The 20,042-nt window shown below is 40.6% G+C and overlaps 1 pseudogene; it reads right to left on the reverse strand.

Moving 5' to 3' along the window:
* LOC149227864 (kinesin-like protein KIN-14R) overlaps window positions 1-18,999 on the reverse strand; it is a 41,530-nt pseudogene extending 22,531 nt beyond the window's left edge.
* Window positions 19,000-20,042: the final 1,043 nt, after the last annotated feature.

Below are 20,042 nucleotides of genomic sequence, written 5' to 3' on the forward strand. Positions count from 1 at the left end.
CTATAAGGGAGTCCTAATTCCAGCAGCATCTACCCTTAGGAATGTTCAGCTTTCAACCTCCCCTCCCTCTGGCCCAATGCCTGTATTTATAGTGCTTTAGAGGAAGTTAATCAGGTCCACCATGAATGGGATAATCCCCTCTTTGAATGGGATAGCTCCCCTCTTGATGGGATAAGTTCCTCTTTCATAGGGATACATGAACCATCTGGAGGCGCTCAATACACGTCAAACAAGCTTCTAAAGGATTTCCCAACCCAGGTGAATGAAAAGTGTCGTGTTCAAGAGTGGTGATAAGGCTTCTTCTGAGACAAAGGATAACAAATAGGCTCATTTTTCTCTCTTTTCCCCCACCATTTCTGGCAAGTACCTCTTTATTTTTTACAAGCTTGAGGAGGATAACATATGCTTGATTATAAGCTCATCCTTCAGATGAGTCCAACTTAGTTTTGATTCGAACCCTAAGAAGGAGTGGTCCATTCCTGTTTGTAATCGAACAGGTCCTTTACTGTGAAATTTTAACGAGTCCAGTATAGGAGAAACTCGGCGTTTTTCAATTTTAGAGAGTCTGAAAAAACTTAAGAAGACTCCAAGGTTGAACTTTTTCGTAAATTTGTGTCTCCCAAGCCCGAAAAAGTATAAAATAATACTTGAGAGAACCGCTTGATCTTGCGACCAAGGAGTACTTTCATGATTAGTGTCTTTGACCTGAAAAGTAAAAAGTGATCAAGGACACGTTGTTTTATTTCCAATATCGAGTTTGAAACGACAAAAACCCGGCAATCTTTTCCTGTTTTTACGGTTAGAAAAGGGCTATAAGGGGACCGTCTTTTAATTACGTTTTAACGAGTGTAAAAGAAACACTCAACAATCTTTTCATGTTTTAGGAGTCATAAAAGGGCTTAAAATATGACTCTGATGTTTTTGTTTGTGAAAAATGACAATTTTCCCTGAAAATCCTTTTATCCTGCACAAAAGCCAACACATTACTCATACCTGTTTAAAGATAGATAAAAATACTTTGCAAAATACCTTTTCACGGTGGAAAATAAACAAATTTAACATTTATTTACTCAAAAAACCTATAAAAAGGGCTTTTACCATTTCATTTTTACCATTTTACTGTTGAGGAGAGAAAAAGGGCTTTTGGCAAGAAACTTCCCGTGGACATTGCGGAGAATCCGATCGTCGAAACCGAACGCCGTCTCATCAGGTGTTCTACAACATCCTCCTCTTCATTTCCATCCATTTAGAATTTGTTTTTAAGCTTTAGTTTCATTTTTTGGAGGCCTTGGGGATTCAAGGTCCGCTTTTCGGGGTACGCAGGTGCTCCATTGGTGACTTGCGTACCCCGACATTTTCTCAGTTGGGAAAATGCTGGGCATACGCAGCTTGCCTTAAGAGAGCCTGCGTACACATGCTCTGTCTCTAAAGGCGGGCTGCATACACCGCGGAAAGGATTTTTAAACCTCCATTTCTCCAAAATGAACCAAAAAATTTTAATTTTATGGACTCTAATAGATGTTTTATGGTGTGTAGATTGCCCACCATGCTTGATTGGCGCGAGAGAGAACACGAAGATGTTGATTTGGCCACCATTAATCACCAACCTTCCATTGATGCTTTGAAGGCATACGACCTTTACAAATACTGGTCCATACCTGGCATGAGGGCCCAGGTGCGCTTTCTAGAGTGGCTGGTTGAAAGGTGGAAAGTTCAGGATCAGTGCTTTTACATTGGAGGGCACCAGCTCGAGATAGAGCCCTCAGATATTTACTTTCTCACTGGTTTTCCCAAGAGGGGCGAACAATTGACTCTGTCCGGGACTAGGCCGAGTGGCCAATCCATTGCTAGTCTCCGACTAGAGTGGTGCAATAATCAGGACCAGGATAAGGGGATAGAGATTAAAAAGATATCCCGACTTGAACTTATGGTAATTGCCTTTACAGTTACCAGACTTTGCGGGGCTGCCGCTTTGCACATTGCCACTGGATCCCAGATGCGGATGGCGATTGATTGCTATCGGGGCACCATTTTCAACTGGTGCGATGCTGTGTTGGCCAACTTAAAGGGCCAACTGACTAGGACAAAAAACAGACAGCTGAAGACTTTTGGTTATGGGCCTTTAGTTGTGAGTTTTGCCCTAGAGAGGGTTCCGATGCTGATTCCACAGCAGCTCACTGTTGAGGTTGGGCCTTCCCGAGAGCCTAAGTTGACGCGATGGGTTGCGGTGATGGCCCGTCATCCTGACGAGGGCAAGGAGGTTGTCCGATTTAGACCGGAGTATTTTCACTGGTTGGAGAACCAGATCTTCTCGATACAAGATTTTCCTTATGCCGGAGTTGATTTTCGTGGAGATCCGGACATGATTCTTCCACCGGGAGAACAGTGGGACGACACAGGTAATTAATTTTTCACAAGTTTTTAAATTATCTACTTTTTTTTTTTTTTATATCGTCTCAAAACTGACAGCAATGATTTTCAAAATGCAGATGTAGGCCCACGGCGTCCAGCCAATCTCCGGCCTTTCGAGAGGAGAGTACCAGTTGCACCGGCACTGGCCCCACGGGACGCGGCCGCAGAGACCTTAGCTGAGTTAGAACAAGACCTAGAGCGTCTTACGGTAGACGTACCAGAGACTACTATAAAAGATATTCCTATCAGGCTTCAGCGCTATGTCGTCGCAGTCCCAGGACCTTTTAGGAGTTTCTTGTGTAGGGTAGCCCGTGCAGTGGTGTCGTATAGAGAGCATCACCAGTGATTGGATGGTCGCTTTTGTAGACACATGTGACATTTTGGTTTTTGTACTTATCATTTTTGTCGATCATAAGGTGTTTTTCAACCTATGATCGAAGACGATGTATTTTTTGACACACTCCTATCTATATATATCATTATTACCGGCTTATCTTGTTAAACATGTGTGATGAAATGTTTTTAAATTTACATGTATGATTATCGCGAATGTCTGTCTAACATTCGAGAAGCAATTGCATCTGCTAATGTATTTAAATACCTTGGAATATGTTGATATTCAATGTAATCAAATTCACGTTCCAAGAGACGCACTCTCAAAAATAACCTTAATAACACTGGATTTCTAATGGCATACACTCTATTAAGCTGTAATACAACGAGTTCAGAATCTAACCTCACTATCAAACTCTGAATCCCGAACGAAATAGATTCAGACAGTAACTCAATCACTGCACTGTATTCTGCAATGTTGTTCGTTGTTTGACCGAGGCTCACCCCATGCATAGAAACTAACTCGTCAGAGGGCGAATAGATAACCCAAGCTGCGGAAGAGATATTCTGTGTACTACGACAAGCACCATCAGCAAATCCAATGTACGTTTGGAGAGGCGTCGACATCTGCAATATCAAGAGTAAAACCAATATAAGCCAGAATAACGACGAAAAACACACTTTCTAAGCTAAGCACACTGTCTATACTAACAAACACACCAGCTAGAAAGAAAAACCTAACCTAACTAAAATCTCCATACCCATCATTTAAGCATAATACCTCTTTAGGTAAAGTCCATTTCTGGGTTTACCCAAAGAGTCCCCATCAAAATCTACCAGCTCATAGGCCCCTTTTGCTAGATTTCGCTTGACAATGTAGGGCCCATGCCACATAGGAACGAATTTTCCAGCACCTAATTTATCGTTAGCTTGATCATATAATAGCACTAGGTCTCCTTCCGAAAAATTTCGAGGGGTCACATTTCGATCATACTGAGCTTTTATACGCTTTGCGTGAGTCTCGATTGCCAATGCAGCGTCACGTCGAGTCTCATCTAATTGAGCTAAGTATAATAAACGCTTCTCCTCTTCAGAAGTAGCTGGAAGTAATTCGACAGCCATTTGAAGTGACGGGATTTCGCATTCAATGGGCAGCACAGCTTCCAAACCATAAACTAGTTGGAAAGGAGTGAACCCTGTTGATGTTTTCACTGAGGTTCGGTATGCCCAAAGTGCAGAAAATAACATGTTGTGCCAATTCGACCGATGAATACCAATGATTCGTCGGATCATGATAACTAAAACTTTGTTGATGGACTCAACCAGACCGTTCGCTTATGGATAATAAGGAGTTGAGCTATCGTGACACAAACCAAGCTGGCCTGTAAGTTCTGTCATCATAACGTTTCGAAAATGGCGCCCATGGTCAGTGATTATCGCTTGTGGGACACCAAACCTAGCAATAATGTGATTGAATACGAAAATTGCAGCTGTCTTGCCATCTGCCTCGAATGTAGGCATCGCCTCGGCCCACTTAGTAAAATAATCAACCGCAAGCATGATATACGCATGCCCCCAAGCCGAGTGAGGGTTACATGTAATAAAATCAATACCCCATTTAGAAAAAGGACCAACGGCAATTATAGAGTGGAGAGAAGCAGGTGGTGCGCGCATCTTGTGATCAAACACTTGACAGTTGTGGCATTTCCAGACCGCAATAATACAGTCTTTAAATAAGGACGGCTAGAAGTAGCCAGCGCGCAATATCTTTTGGGCTGTGGCATACCCAGACATATGACCGCCACACGCTCCGGAGTGACAATCATTCAAAACCCTTTCAGCTTCCTCGTGAGTTAAGCAACGGCGAAAAACCAAGTCCGCCCCACAGCGATAAAGAGTATCTCCAATAATTTTGTACTGTTGGGACTGGAATCGAATTTTCCGACGTTCCGACTTTGAAATTTCGGGCCGAAAGGATTGGGTTTGGAGATAGACGATTATATCCCCATACCACGGATCCAAAGTGTGGATGAGAAACAAAGATTCATCCAAAATGGGTTCCTCTGCCACAGTTTCTGTGTCATCACGCAGGAAATCACACATCAACTCTGCAAAAACTAAAGATTTCTTAGACTTAGATTTTTCAAATTCCAAGTCGAACTCCTGCAGGATAACAATCCATTTGGAGTACTTGCCCCCTAGAAATTGTTTAGTCAAAATTTAAATCATAGGGTTGCAATCCGAAATGACTGTAGTTTTACGAAGTAGAATGTAGTGACGAAAACGTTGGACAGCTTGAACGGTTGCCAATGCCAATTTCTCCACATGTGAATACTTGAGCTCAGTTGGATTTAAGGTTCGACTAAGGTAATATATCACATGTTCCGTTCCGAATTCGTCTTCCTGTACTAAGACCATTCCAATGGTGGAACGAGCGGCGACGAGGTACAAAAAGTAATCCTGGTTGTAGTTGGGAGGATGCAGCAACGGTGCATGGGTCAACGCGTGCTTGAGTGCATCAAAAGATTTCTGAGCTATCTCATCCCAAGAGAATTGAGCATTCTGTTTCAACAACCGGGTAAAACCCTTTGTAATCTCGGCGTAGTTAGGAATGAATCGGCGTAAAAAGTTTGCTTTCCCCTGCAAACTTTGGAGTTGGCGAAGACTCGAAGGAGGAGGCAATTTGATGATAGCTTCTACCTTCGAGGGATCGATGCGGATGCCGGCTTTTGAAACTACAAATCCCAGAAATCGTCCCACTTCTATACAGAAGACACATTTGTGTGGGTTCAACCGTATACGATAATGCCTACACCTCATGAAAATTGCTCGTAAATGGACAAGGTGATCAGCTCGATGCAATGAGTGAGCGGGCAAATCATCGAGATATGGTTGCACAATGTGTTTGATGTCATGAAATGCATAAGACATCACCCTTTGAAAAGTGGCTCCGGCATTCTTAAGCCCAAAAGGTAATTTGCAATAAGAAAATGTCCCCCATGGACAAATGAAAGCCGTTTTTGGTTGATCGGCAGGTAGAATATTGATTTGATTGTAACCGGAAAAACTGTCCATAAAGGAAAATATTTCACTGCCGGCACAATCATCAATTATTTGATCGATATAGGGTGTTGGATAGTTGTCCTTGGAACAAGCATGATTGATATCCCTATAGTCGATGCATATTCTTATTGTTCCTTGTTTTTTGTTAACCGGAACAATATTCGATACCCAATCCGTTAACGGGATCGAATAAATGAAACCTGCTTTCAACAGCTTCTCAACTTCTGCTTTAATTGCAGCCGCTTTTCGTGGGTGAATCTGACGCAAACGTTGCCGGACGGGTTTAGCATCCGGTTAAGTCTTGATCTCATGGACAACAATGGCGGGATCAATTCCTGGCATTTCCTCATAGGACCAGGCAAACACGTCACGGAATTCTTGAAATAGGGCCTTGTATGTCTGAATTTCGTCATCTGAACATGAGGCACCTATATGAATGTGCTCAAAAATTCCGGACTTGACTGAAATGTCAATGGGAATAGTGCGAGAAATGTTTCCCAAATTCAGCTCTGAATCAGGATGTTTCATTGGAATCTTAGCTTCTTTGACATATTCAGCTGTAAAGATTGATGAGAAATCGTTTTCAAAATGATCATCCTCAGGTAAAAACTAAGATCTATGATGGATATCTTCCCATGGTAAATCGTCTACGCACAGGACTTCACAAAGTTGTTCGTCAGATGACACAACTTCGGGAAACACTATTAACTACGAGGTTGACACGAAAAGTGATTCCTCACGGACCACATTCATTTGGTCGATTTCGGTTGAACTCGGGTCGGTAAAAGACTGCACGGCTTCATAGGCAATTTCATATGGACTCAAAGGCATCGCATCACCAAATGAGTCTATCTCAGATTCAAAAGGAACGATCCAAGGATCGTCATAAACAATGGTGTCTGAAGTAATCATATGAATAGATGCAAACGAAGACACGGCGTTGATTGGAGGAAAAGGAAAAGTTCCCAGTAAACTGGCATATTTAACTAATCCTACGCCAACATCCTTATAAGGGATAGTCGTTTTACCGACATGCTGGATACTCTCTGAAGAGGCTGGGTCGGATCAAAAGTAAGCCAGCTGGTCTATGGTTACGATCTTGCCATTATGTGGAAACTTTATTACTCTGAAGACCGACGAAACAACCGCTGTCATAGCGTAAGACCAACTTCGACCCAAGAGAAGGTTGTAGTCTAGAGGGGCGTCAACCACCTCCACATCTAGACTAATGGTTTTTCCTTCAACCCCTATAGGCAAATCCTGTAGAATGCCAAACGGATTAAACCCACGGCCATCAAAGGCCTTAAGAATTGTCGGGGATTGATTTAGTGAAGGAGAACCAAGCGATCTCCAGCACTATATTGACATAATACACGTGGAAGCTTCCTCATCAATTACAGTCCGATGAATAGGCATGTTTTTTACTATCACTGGGATCTGGAAAGCCATCTGATGAGGAAAACGCGGTGTACTATTTTCTAGATCAAAGATTATTAGGTTCGGGTCCTGAACATCAACAGCTCCTATAGCCGACAAAAGTAATTTACGTTGTGCTGGACATGATTGCAGCACTTCCAAAGCCGACATTGCTGAGGGTGAAACAACTAAATCCTCAACAATGTTGTAATTCTGGGCCGCTCTCGCATGTGGATTGAAAGCAGACCTTCGAAGTACACCCTTGGCAGGTGGTTTGATTACTAAGTCAGGGTTAGGTTTCTCGATCTGTAGTGGATCGGAACCGGGAGCTGAGGTTGATGGATTTGAATGAGAAGATTTTGCTTCTTTCGATTCATCAACAGGACTTTTACTACCATAATCTTGCGATCGAGTCGCAATCCTTACATGAGACATCATCAATATGGGTTCTTCATTGGCACTCGAGGAAGAACCTATCATCTTACTCTCCTGCTTTGGAAATGGATCTTTCAAAACAGTAGGAGTTGGGGAACCCTTGACGATTTTCACAACCTCGGCCCGATGAGGGCAATCTCTTGTAAAATGATCCTCTTCACAAATAAGACAAGGATATCGAGGTTTGCGCTTTTCGTCATTGGTTTCCGACTTTTCTGTTTTCTCCTTTGGAGTCTTGTCTACTTTATTCTTCTTCTTGCCTTTCTTCTTCCCACCGTTTTTTGATTTAGCCGTAGATGACTCTACAGTGTGAATATCAGCGGAAACTTCAGCAGAAGATTCTCCTGTCGGGGAGTCTGGTAAGGTTATAATGGGCAAAGAATTCTTTGAATATTTCTTCTTGCTTTTAGTATTCACCGTACCAATGATTCCATCAGCAGCATGAGATCCCGAAGGAGCAACAACGATTTGATTTGACTTTGGAATATCTGGGATCTTTTCATGTAACGTACCTGACTGAGTGTGAATTAAGTCAAGGTACTGCGCTTGAGCAATCACTTGCTCCTCAGTAACTACGCTGGCCTTAGCTACGTCTTCAGTAATCTTCGGTAATAATGATTTAACAAACCATTCAGCTAAGATTTGGTCTGGGATAAAAACTTTCACTAATCGCCTTCGACGTCTCCATTCATGTATATGATCGGAAATATAAGTGGACGTCGACTGTTTTAATGAAGTTAGTAACTCCGTGCCATTATCATATCTGACCGGCAACTGAAAATGAGTTAAGAACGAGGTAGCTAACTGACTAAAATTATAAAAAGAGGCTCGTGGTAACTCAATGTACCACTTGGCCGCGAGACCAATGAGCGTACGCTGGAAAAGACGTAAGCGGATCAAATCATCCGAGATGGAATTTGAAGCACACCAGAGATGGCAAGTCATCACATGATTTGACGGATCCTCTCCAGACTTACCCTCGAACTTGGGAATGTCACTGGGGAACTTATTCAGCATTGGCGGCCAAAACGGAAGATAATTGATCGGATCGTTCGTTAGGCGCGTCAAGTCTAGTAAATCCAAAGTTGCGATAAACAGTAATTGCCGATTAGGATCCCTAAAACTCTGGGTCACAAGACCAGTCCCAGGAGGAGGATATCCAGGATAACTTGGAATAGGAATCGCATTCAGGATATTGTATCCTCCTGGAAAACCAGGATTAACCGGACCATACTGGGGTTGCTGTGGTTGTTGATAAGTGTACCCAGGATACGGTTGATACTGGTAAACTGGCTGCTGGACAGCAGGCCTGTATTGGTATTGTCCCTGGTACGGTTGATAAGTGAATTGTGGTTGACTAGTGATAACCGTACTTAAACCAGGCTATCCTACCGGCATCTGAACCGTAGTTTGAATCATGGATCCAGACAATGGTAAAGATGTCTGAGGAGTAGTGGCAGAGACAGTAGAAACCGGAGCTGTTGATACTCCAGAAGTAAGTGTGGTGGATGGAACAGATGTTGCGGTAGTTGCAGCAGTCATTTTAGATGGAGTACTAGGCACAATGGGCGACTGAGTAACTACCGAAGGTACAGATGTTTGAACATTAGACTGGACTGGTTGCTGGGGTGGACCAGAAACTAAAGGTTGTCCAGCTTGAGATGACAACTGTACACTTGGCTGCAACACCTGTTGAACTTGCGATGGATCCCACACTATGTTCATTCCGGGGTATTGACCCATGACAGGTTGAGGATATTGAGATCCACAACCGAATTGAGGGTAGGATTGATAATTGAAAGGTACATTTCCCGTACCTTGAACATAAGATTGACCTTGGGGTGGTTGATAACCTTGACTCGAGTACTGACCTTGAGGTAGATACCCTTGAGGTATGTACTGATATTGGGGTTGACCTTGAGGCATAAATTGATACTGAGGTTGACCTTGGGGTACATATTGAGGCTGGGGTTGACCTTGAGGAATGTATTGTACTATGGGTACATACTGTCCTTGAGGTTGCCCCCCAGACGCAATTTGTGTACCTTGAGGTTGCCCCCCAGGCGTTAATTGAGGCTGCCCCCCAGGTGGTAACTGGCCACCTTGAGGTTGAGAACCGGGAATTGAACCTGACATCATATAAATGTCTCCTACACCCAATGGTTTATTACCATTGTTTCCAGTTAATAACCCATGTTCAATGGGTTGAGGAGATGCTCCCGCAAAAGTACCAGAAAGTGACTGATACCCAGAAGGAACAGAAGGACCGCCGTACAAGAAAGATTCAGGAGATTGAGTGAACATGGACGACTGACCAGACATATTTACAGGAGTATAAATACCTTCGGGTGGATAAGGAGTATGAGGTGGAGAAAAACTTGACCCTGAGTTGTCCAAATAATTAGTTAACGAAAGATACCAAGTAGTACTTCTAGGAGGACTGTAAAAAATGGATTCACGCTCCCTTAGATCAATAGTAGGTTGATCTTCAAGGATAGAGACGCCTATTTCTTCTTCTGGAGCAAGTTCTTCAATAGCTATCAAACCAGAAGGAAGATTTTCGGTGATGACTCTTTCTACCCTAGGTGAATCAGGAGCACTAGAAGTTGGAGTAACAGGTTCAGAGATTTCAGGTTCTTCGCCTATATCACTAGTAGATGAAAAACTACCAGCAAGCTCGGAAACTGCAACAGCTTCGGGATTATAACCTGTTTCTAGACCTTGGTAATCTGGATGGACTACCAACGATGATTCTCCTTCTTCAGGTGATCCTACTTTACTGCCACTAGGAGTTACAAGGACTTTCAAACCTTCGTAATGACCCGAGACGTCTTCAGGAGGTTCACCCCGAAGTCTACGAGACTTCCTCAATAAATCGGCCACGGTAACAATCTCAGGAGACTGGCCCCAAAGTCTACGGGACTGTCTCGGTAATTCAGCCACAGTTAAAAACTTTTAACTACTGCACACGCAAACAAAGTAAAATCTCAAAGCAAACTGCCTAAAGTCTCTAAAGAACCAAACAAATTCGAATCACACGCCTAAAGAATCTAGTGCGTCAAACCATACACAAATATTAGCCTTCTGGACCGAAAACACTAGTTGGTGATGAAACCCAACATCGCCGAATTCAGTACAGAAGTGGTGGGTGGAACAGTTACCCCGGCAACCTGCTTAATGAATAGACCGGCACAAGTTCCTCCACTTTAACCGTCTTGAGTGAAGTGAACCCCCCGAAAAATCCAAGTGAGTCTAGCCGACGTTTGCTCCAGGTACAGTGGGATCTTCCCTCCACCGTCACCTCGGGTAGAATCCTAAAGATAATGGTCACTAAGGTTACCAACAGCAACAAATATACCTGGGGGAACAGTCTACGACCCGATAGCACGCAAGGGCAGAGTAACAAGCTCAATCCCGTTGCCGGCTCCTTGACAATAATCCAAGGTTTACCGACAAGTGACCCCAGGCTCCTCGACAATAATCCGAGGTTTACCGTTTGTAGTACGTGCGTATCTGGCATCTTTCCAAATGAAGGAGGATTGATCCCCTCACTGGTTCGGACATGGTCTCGTGCTTCTCCTTTAAGAGGAGCTTTCCCAGAGTACAAATGAAACAGTTGAATTTATCCTACCACAAGATGAGCTACTTGTTTGGTTTTACTATCTTGGAGAGTTAATTACTCTCCTACTCCAAGACACTAGCCTGATCTATATTGGTGTTTCAGAGCCCTAGTAAATAAAAAGTTACTAAGTTGATTTTACTTTAAGCGTTAATTTTTATGGCTTTTCTTTAGGACAAAAGGTAGCGGAGATGAAACTGATGGTGCGTAGACTCGACTCAAATCCACTAAAAAGATGCACTTAGAATGATTTATACTAATTTTATTTTTGAATGAATTCCCTAGCTAAGAGAGTTGGAGAATGCAAAATTGATATAAAAACAACTTTCTTGGCAATGAAAATCAAAGAAACAATCTCTTTATCTTTTCCAAAGCATACAACACATGACCACTAATTATTTCACGAAAATTCCTTTTCTTTTCAAAGACTCAAATGCTACTAAAGCAAACTTTTCTTCAAAAGAGATTTTTTGTATTTTTCCCTATATTAACAAAGCATGTAAAACTACTTTAACAGAAATCAAAGTTAAGAAATCTATGGCAATCAAATCAACTCAATTTCACCCAAAAGTAAATCTAAGAGAAATTCACCTAAAAGTAAATCTAATGAGGCAAAAGCCTACCAAGTATGATTCCAGGATGTTTTACTCAGTCACGATTTAACCAAGGACTAGTTAATGCAGAATAAAAAACCAGTCAAAAACAAAAATCAAAATCTTTTGTTCTTTTTCTTAAGAATGAAATTCAAAGTTTAATCAACAAACTTTTTCGAGATTCGGCAAAGAGACAACACAAAGGTAGGTTTCTCACAAGGGTGGATTCTATGAAAGGTCCGACTCCTAAGAAGACTGAAAAGACCAGGGAGATCCAAGGTTTTACAACTTCTAAAGCCAAAGTCACTACAAGACCAATGCAAAAATCAAACCCTAGGGCTAGAACCTCTATGAATTTCACTAAACCTCTTGACACTGATGAAACAAGCTTAGGTGAAGATTTATGGTAGGTAACCAGTGGATCTGGGCAGTAAAAACAAATTAAAAACAAAATCTAAGAGGCAAAAAGGAAAAAATTGAAAATTTCTCAATTTTGACAGGGTACGCAGGCAACTTGTTTGCACAGGTGCGTGTACGCTCTGTGCACAAAGCTGCAGTGCGTACAGGTACGCACTGTGCTTAACTCAGAGGGTGCGTAATGCTAGCAAAACCAAGAAAAACTAAAATCTAATTTAACCCTAAGCTATCCCACCCAAATACACAGTCAAATAGCCAAAAACCAGAAAACAAACGACTTTTCTCAAATCAAAGTTTCACACAAAGGAAAAATCATTCACATCAATGGAGTCCCCAGCGGAGTCGCCATTTTGTCATGCGGAAAGAGTCAATTTTGCGGACAAACCCGACCTCCCTAGAAGCTAAGGCTTTCTAGTGACAAACAAGACAAGTAAACACTACCTTTCTCTAAATATGCATTTAGAATACAAGTAATTAGGTATTTATAACATACCTTTAGTCCAACGCTTTGTAGTAGTCCAGCCTCGCCGATCCGGATGAGCTCCTCCTTCTCTTCGAAACCTGTATTCACTAACAAGCCAAAAGATTACATAGCACCTGAATAACTTATAAAATAAAACATATTCATCATACAGACCAAGGAGTATATGAAACAAATCATGTATAACAATCTGTTGAGAAAAGTGAGCTTAATTGTATTAAGTGGAAACAAAAGAAACCATTACAACCTGAGCCTTGGTGTTGTGTAGGTCCCTCCCAGGGTCCAGCAAGAGTTTTCCTTTACTTTGATCAGCTCACCCACTTCCAAATAGGGCTAAGAAAGGATGGGAATCTCTCCTCTCAAGCTCTATAAGGGAGTCCTGATTCCAGCAGCATCTACCCTTAGGAATGTTCAGCTTTCAACCTCCCCTCCCTCTGGCCCAATGCCTGTATTTATAGTGCTTTAGAGGAAGTTAATCAGGTCCACCATCAATGGGATAAGCCCCTCTTTGAATGGGATAGCTCCCCTCTTGATGGGATAAGTTCCTCTTTCATAGGGATACATGAACCATCTGGAGGCGCTCAATACACGTCAAACAAGCTTCTAGAATGCTCTAGAAATAACCACAAGTAACTTTTTGAAGTGAAACTTGCGCCTTTTGACCTTTACAGGAGTACGCACCCACCCATTTACAGACAGAGCATACAAGTACGTAGGTATTGTGAACTTGGGGTGCGTACACGCAGGTAAGGCTAAGAGAAACTGCGTACCCAGAGTTATTTGACTTTTTACGGACTTTCTCTTTTTTTTGGAGTTTGACATGAAGAGCAGAGGTATAAGACTTGCCAAGGAGGATAGTATGACAGTTGATGGAGCCATACTAACTACAAGTAGTCATGGTGACAAATTTTAGTGTAACAGGGGGCATATTCCATGTAGAACCATGGTTTTAAAGCTCATACTCAGACTTTGACTCTTCCACCTATCAACTTGAGCTTCGACTCGGTTTTTTGAAGAAATACATTAAATAATTAAATTTTAATGAAAAAAATAATTTTGAGATTCCAAATCATTAGAGACAAAATATGCAAAGCTTTCTCATAGATATACTATGTGAGGATGCATATATCAAAATGGCACCAAGTGCAATAATATGAACAACAAAATTCATAATCAGTGAGGCTCTAAATGGCCTCTAAAGTCCAAAATCCATGATACAATCTACTAGCCTACTAAAAATCATTGATGAAAGTGATCATTCATCAGACTCATCACCACTGCTAGAAATGAGTTCATGAGCAAGAGCAATAAAAACATCATTTGGCTTAGAGTCTTCAGACTCCTCAGACCCCTTGGGAAAATTATCATTTGCATCAACTCAGATAGGTTCGGGTTTGTTCAATCCAGTTTGGTACCAAACTACCCCCCCAAGCCAAGTTGAAGGCCAAGTGAACTCAATTTCCTATAAACTTAGCCAATTTGTCCCGTTCCAAGTCGAACTGAACCAGTTTTTAAAATAATGCACTGTATAGGTACGGAAAGAGGATTTTTTTACTGGCCTTAGAGACTTTTGAACAAGAAATACAATTGAAGAATGTCCGAAGAACTAGTGTGAGAACACAAGTGTAAAATGCTACAACGTGTTGCTAGTCATCATTTCATGAGGGTATTTGACTTGCTAGGAATGTGAGTTTATTTGATGATAAGAATATGCCAACTATACAGCTATATTATGTGCTTCTCTAGGCCTCAATATACTCAACAGCTTTAAACAATAAAAAATTGAGAAGCCTGCAAGATAAATATTTGTGGAAGAGGTAGGAAAATCAAGTTCTTGGACTTATTTTGATGGGGCTTCTTAAGGTCACCCACAAGTTAGTGGGGCTTGTGTTTTATTCCTAAGGGAGTCACATGTGATAAAGTGTAAATCTAGGTTGGAAAGAGGAACAAATAGCTTTCTAGTGGAGTTAATTCTCATGCTTGCAATTGAAAAAAGTGTACAAAAAAGCCAAATTTTATGTGACTGTCTTGTGGTAATAACTACATGAGGGGGCTAGAAACTTTATAAATTTCTTTATTAAGGCCTATCTTTGAGGAGATACAAATATTTTGTGCTTATTTCACTAAAAAATTTCACCTTGACATTATGCAATCTGTGTGAGTGCATTACCACTCATATTTTCCTCCTTTGTAAGTCTTAAGCCTCAGTTCCTCATATCAAGCTTTGAAAATAAAAGAAAGCCCTCAAAAGTCTCTAAAACTCTAGTTCTGCACTTTCTCTTTGCATTACCTGCGGTCCCGCACCTAATGGTCATGTCCCCTACACACCTGACCACTTTGTCTCTGTGTTATGGGTGAAGACCCCTGTAAAAGTTAAAAAGGTGCGAGTACATTCCAAAAAACTCACTTTCAGTCATTTCTAGAAGCTTCTGCAAGGAATCTTGAGGTGGCAAGTTCACTCTCTTAAGGTTCATGCATCCCATACCTTAAGGAGCTAACCCCTTGATTTGAGGAGCTTATCCCTTTGAAGGAGGATTCTATCCCTTCATAGATGTACCTGTAACCTCATCCTCTGCACTATAAAATGAAGCATTGGGCCGGTTACTTGGGAGGTTAGAATCTGAATATTTTTGAGATGAAATGCTGCTGGAAATTATTCTTCTTTAGTTGAGCTTTTATGAGGAGAGATTAGATACCTCTAAGATCTCATTTGGAAGAGTGCAAGGCTTGTCAAAGTAAATGAAATTCCTATTTCGGGCCCTAGGAAGAACTTGTTCAACATCAACGATGAAAACGTTGTAAGGTTCTTCTACTTCAAAGTTAATACAAATAAGTTTGTTTTTCTCAATAAGCTGTTCATTTGTGGTTTATTTTATGGATTCCTTTATCACCGTAATAGATATGATTTATGATATTTGCTATGCAGGTGTTATTTAATGTTTGCTTGTTTGTGATTGCAGGTCTTTAAATATAACTCTTTCGAATGATTAAGGGATGACTACAATGAACAAGCGTTGGATCTAAGGTAGGATCTTAACACCTTTGTAGTATTTATTTGTAAATCGCATATGTCTAGAGAAAGATAGGTTTTTTTGTCTGTTTGTTGCTAGACTATCTTCTGATACTAGGGAGATCGGTCTTTTCTACAAGATCAATTTGTGCGGCCAACAAATTGGTGACTCCACTGGGGAATGGATTTGGTTTTTGGTTTTCCTTTGTTTTGACTTGAGAAAATTGTTTTCGCTTCTGGTTTTTGATTGATGTATACTAGCTTGGGTATTTTTTAAATCTGGGATTATTTTTTGTTCTTTTCAAAGTTTTCAGGGGACCGCACTTTCTCTTCACAGACAGTGCTGGCATCTCTACACTTTTCCTTTAGTAAACAGAGCGGGACTGCACCTGTTACTTTTGGAGCCTGTGGACCGTGTAATTTTTTTTGGAAAACCTAAAATACCTTTTTTCCAGTTAGTTTTAGGTTTGATTTAGAAGTTTTAGTTTGTATCTAGATTTGTACTTTTCCTGTCAAAAACCTCTTGTGAGTGAGTTCCGATAGTATTTTTGTTTTAGATGATTTTCTAGAAGTTTGCATGCTTGGAGTGGTTTTCACTTGGTCTCTATAGTGACTCAAAGATCAAAAGCTTGAGAAAACTTAGATTACCTTGGTGTCATTTTGTCTTCTTTATGAGTCCAACTTGGTTGTGAAATCTATCCTTTGTGAGAAATAGATTCAGTTTTCTCGTTGCAAATCTTTGAACAAACTTTGTTACAAGTTCCGAATTCATTTTTACAAAAGAAAACATACCTGGATGTTTTTTTATTGGTTTGTTATTCTGAACAAATGAATCCTTAGTTTACTGAACAACTAAGTAAAACATCCTCAAAAAAGTGAAGCTTTTATTCAATTTAGATTTTAAAATTTTTAGATCTCAAAATTAGTTTTGGTAGTTTTGAGTGCTTTTCTAGAACTTGTAGATCTCTTTTGAAAAGAACATTGTTTTTCCTGTACTTTCGAGTTTCGAAAAAGGAAAGGGATTTATTATGGGCATTAATTATTAGTCTCATTTTGAGTTCTTATTGAAAAAGATAAAAATATTTTCTTTTCATTTCCATGTTGAAAGAAAGAATTGTTTCTTAAAGAATTGCATTCTCAAACTCTTTCTTTTAGCTAGAATTTCATTGAAAGAAAAATGAATTGCTTATCATTTTATGTGCATTTTTTAGTGTTTGGAGTCGAGTCTTCACACCATCAAAGTTTCATTTCCATACCTATTGACTTAAGGAACAACCAATAAAAGCAACACTTAATTAAAATTGATCTAGTAATATTTTTTATTTCTAGGGCTCTTATCGCCAATATAGCTTAGGCTATTATCTTCAAGTAGGGAGTAATTAACTCTCCAAGATAGTTAAAACAAACAAGTAGATACATCTTGTAGTAGGAAATAAATACAATTGTAATTGATACATTCTGGGAAGCTTCTCTTAAAGGAGTCAATCACGAGATCATGTCCAAACCTTTGAGACAATCAAGTCTATTTCATTGGGAAAGATAGAAGATTTGCACGTATTATAAATGGTAAACCTCGGATTAACCATTATCGAGGAGCCTAGGGTCACTTGTTGGTAAACCTCGGATTGATCATGTTGAGGAGATTTCAAGGGGATTTAGCTTTATTACTATGCCCTTGCGCATAGATCAGATCGTAGACTATTCCCCGAGTTGTATTTATTGATGTTGGTAACCTTAGTGCCCATAAACATAAGATTATTTCCTAAGGTGATGGTGAAGGACTGGTCTCACTGTACCAGGAGCAGACGTCGACTAGATTCACTTGGACTCTCTGGGGGGTTCTCTTCACTCGAGATGGTTTTGTGAAGAAACTTGTGCCAGTCTGTTTCATTAAGAAGGTTGTCGGGGTAATTGTTCCAACCACCCTTTCTATATTAAACTTCTACTAAGTTGGATTTGATCACCAACTAGTGTTTTTAGTACGGGAAGTTATTGTTTGTGTTTGGTTTGAACACTTAGATTTTTTAGGCATTTGATTTAGTTGTTTGTTTCTTTAGAGACTTTAGGTGTTTTTATTGAAGTTTTCTTTGTTTTCATGTGATTAATTAATATTTAATCGTGGCTAAATTACCAAGACAATCTTGTAGGCTTCAGGGGAAACCTCCTGAGTATTCACCAAGCCAGCTTGAAGGGTTATGAGCTCTTGTATCACCTAGTGACAGTAGAGTTGGATCACTAGAAGCCATAGAATCATCTTTAATTATTCATCCTGATTATCAAATACAAACAACAGAGTCTATTCAAGAGCTAATTTCATTTTCCGAAGTCACTGGTAGTATTTCTGCTTCCAGTGAATTAGCTGAAGAACCTGAAATTTCTGAGCCTGACATTAAACCTGCTATTAATCCAACTTCACGTTTTGATTCTCCAACTTCTAGTAATCCTGGTTCACCTAGGGTAAGAAATATCATTACTAAAAATCTTCCTTCTAGCCTCATTTCTATTGAAGAACTTGTTAATACCGAGGAAGACGTAACTCTTCCCAGAAACCAACAGATTCTAAGTCTTAGGGAGCATGAATCAATATTCTACAGTCCTTTTAGGAGTGATGCTTGGTATGTTTCATTAACAAATTTTTTAGAAAACTCGGTTCTTAGTTTTTCACCACCTCTAATTCCTTTTCATCCTACACCAAGAGGTTATTATCCTCCATTGATTATGTCAAGATAGTCATCTATTTTTTCCCAAACACCGGAAATATTTTTATCTGGCAGTCCTTCTATTCCTTCGAGGTACCAGTCACTCTCTGATACTTTTTTAGGAGCATCTCCTCGACCGATTGAACAAGTGTTATCATCTGGAAGTAATGGAACTCAAGCGTTGAAGGCAGAAAAAATCCTTATGATGTCTAATAGTATTCCAAATCGTCAACCTCAAGGTAGTCAGTTACCGCCTGTGGGGCAACCCCAAGGTAGTCAGTTACTGCCTAGGGGGCGACCCCAAGGTAATCAGTTACCACCTGAAGGACTTCCTCATGTTTATCAACCTTCAAGGTTGTACATACCCCAATGTCAACCTTCAGGACAGTACATACCCAAAGGTCAACCTCAGACTCAGTACATACCTCAAGGTCAACCCCAGTTTCAATACGTGCCTTAGGGTTATCAACCCGAAGGTCAGCACCCAACTCAAGGTTTCCAACCACCTTCTGGTCAACCATTTTTCAAAGAGCTAGAAATGTACCACTTAATTATTAGCCCTACATTCAACCAGGTTATGGTCCTCCATATGCACAACCTTTTGTGGGTCCATACTCCGGAATGAACATGGTGTGGGATCTGTCTCAAACTCAACAGAACTTGCAGCCTAATGTGTAGTTACTTAATCAACCTAGATAGCCTTTGGTTTCTGGTTCCACCCAACAACCTATCCAACCTACTATTGAAATCCCTGCATCTGGTAGAGTTCAATAGTGTAGCCCTAGTTCACCTCGTACTTCACCTTAAACTGGTGCAACTACTGCAACTTCTATTCAACCTACAACACCTGTTTTTGGAGTATCAGTAGCTTCAGTTTCTACTACCCCTACATCAGTGAAAATTCCTCAAGTCTCTATGCCACAGTTAGGACCTATGGTTCAAACTTCAGTCCAGATGTATGCAGGACAAGCTAGTACGATTGTTACAATTGCCACAAGTAAAATTTACATATCAACCATACCAAGGGCAGTATCGATTCAGTCCTACTGTACAAAACCCAGTTTATCAGTATCAACTATATCTTGGCTATACTTATCAACAGCCTCAACAACCCCAGTTTGGTCCAGTTAATCCTAGTTTCCCAGGAGCTTATAACATTCCTAATGAAAATCCAATTCCAGGGTATCTTGGATATCCTCCTCCTGGAACTGGTCTCGCTACTCAAGGTTTTCATGACCCTAACCATCAGTTACCATTTATTGCAAATTTGGATTTACATGATTTGTCGCGCTTTACAAACAATCCAATTTACTATCTTCCATATTGGCCGCCAATGCCTAGTAAGTTTCTTAGTGATATCTCGAAATTCGAAGGTAAGTCAGGAGAGGATCTGTCAAATCATGTTATGACTTATCACCTCTGGTGTGCATCTAATTCCATCATTGATGATTCAATTCAATTGCATCTTTTTCAACGAACTCTTATTGGTCTTGCCGCCAAATGGTACATTGAGTTACCACGAGCCTCTTTTTATAATTTCAATCAGTTAGCCACTACTTTCTTA

The sequence above is a fragment of the Pinus tabuliformis genome, chromosome J (genome assembly GCF_031772625.1).
Source record: "Pinus tabuliformis cultivar Carrire ecotype Pingquan chromosome J, CPIR1, whole genome shotgun sequence".
NCBI classification, from domain to species: domain Eukaryota; kingdom Viridiplantae; phylum Streptophyta; class Pinopsida; order Pinales; family Pinaceae; genus Pinus; species Pinus tabuliformis.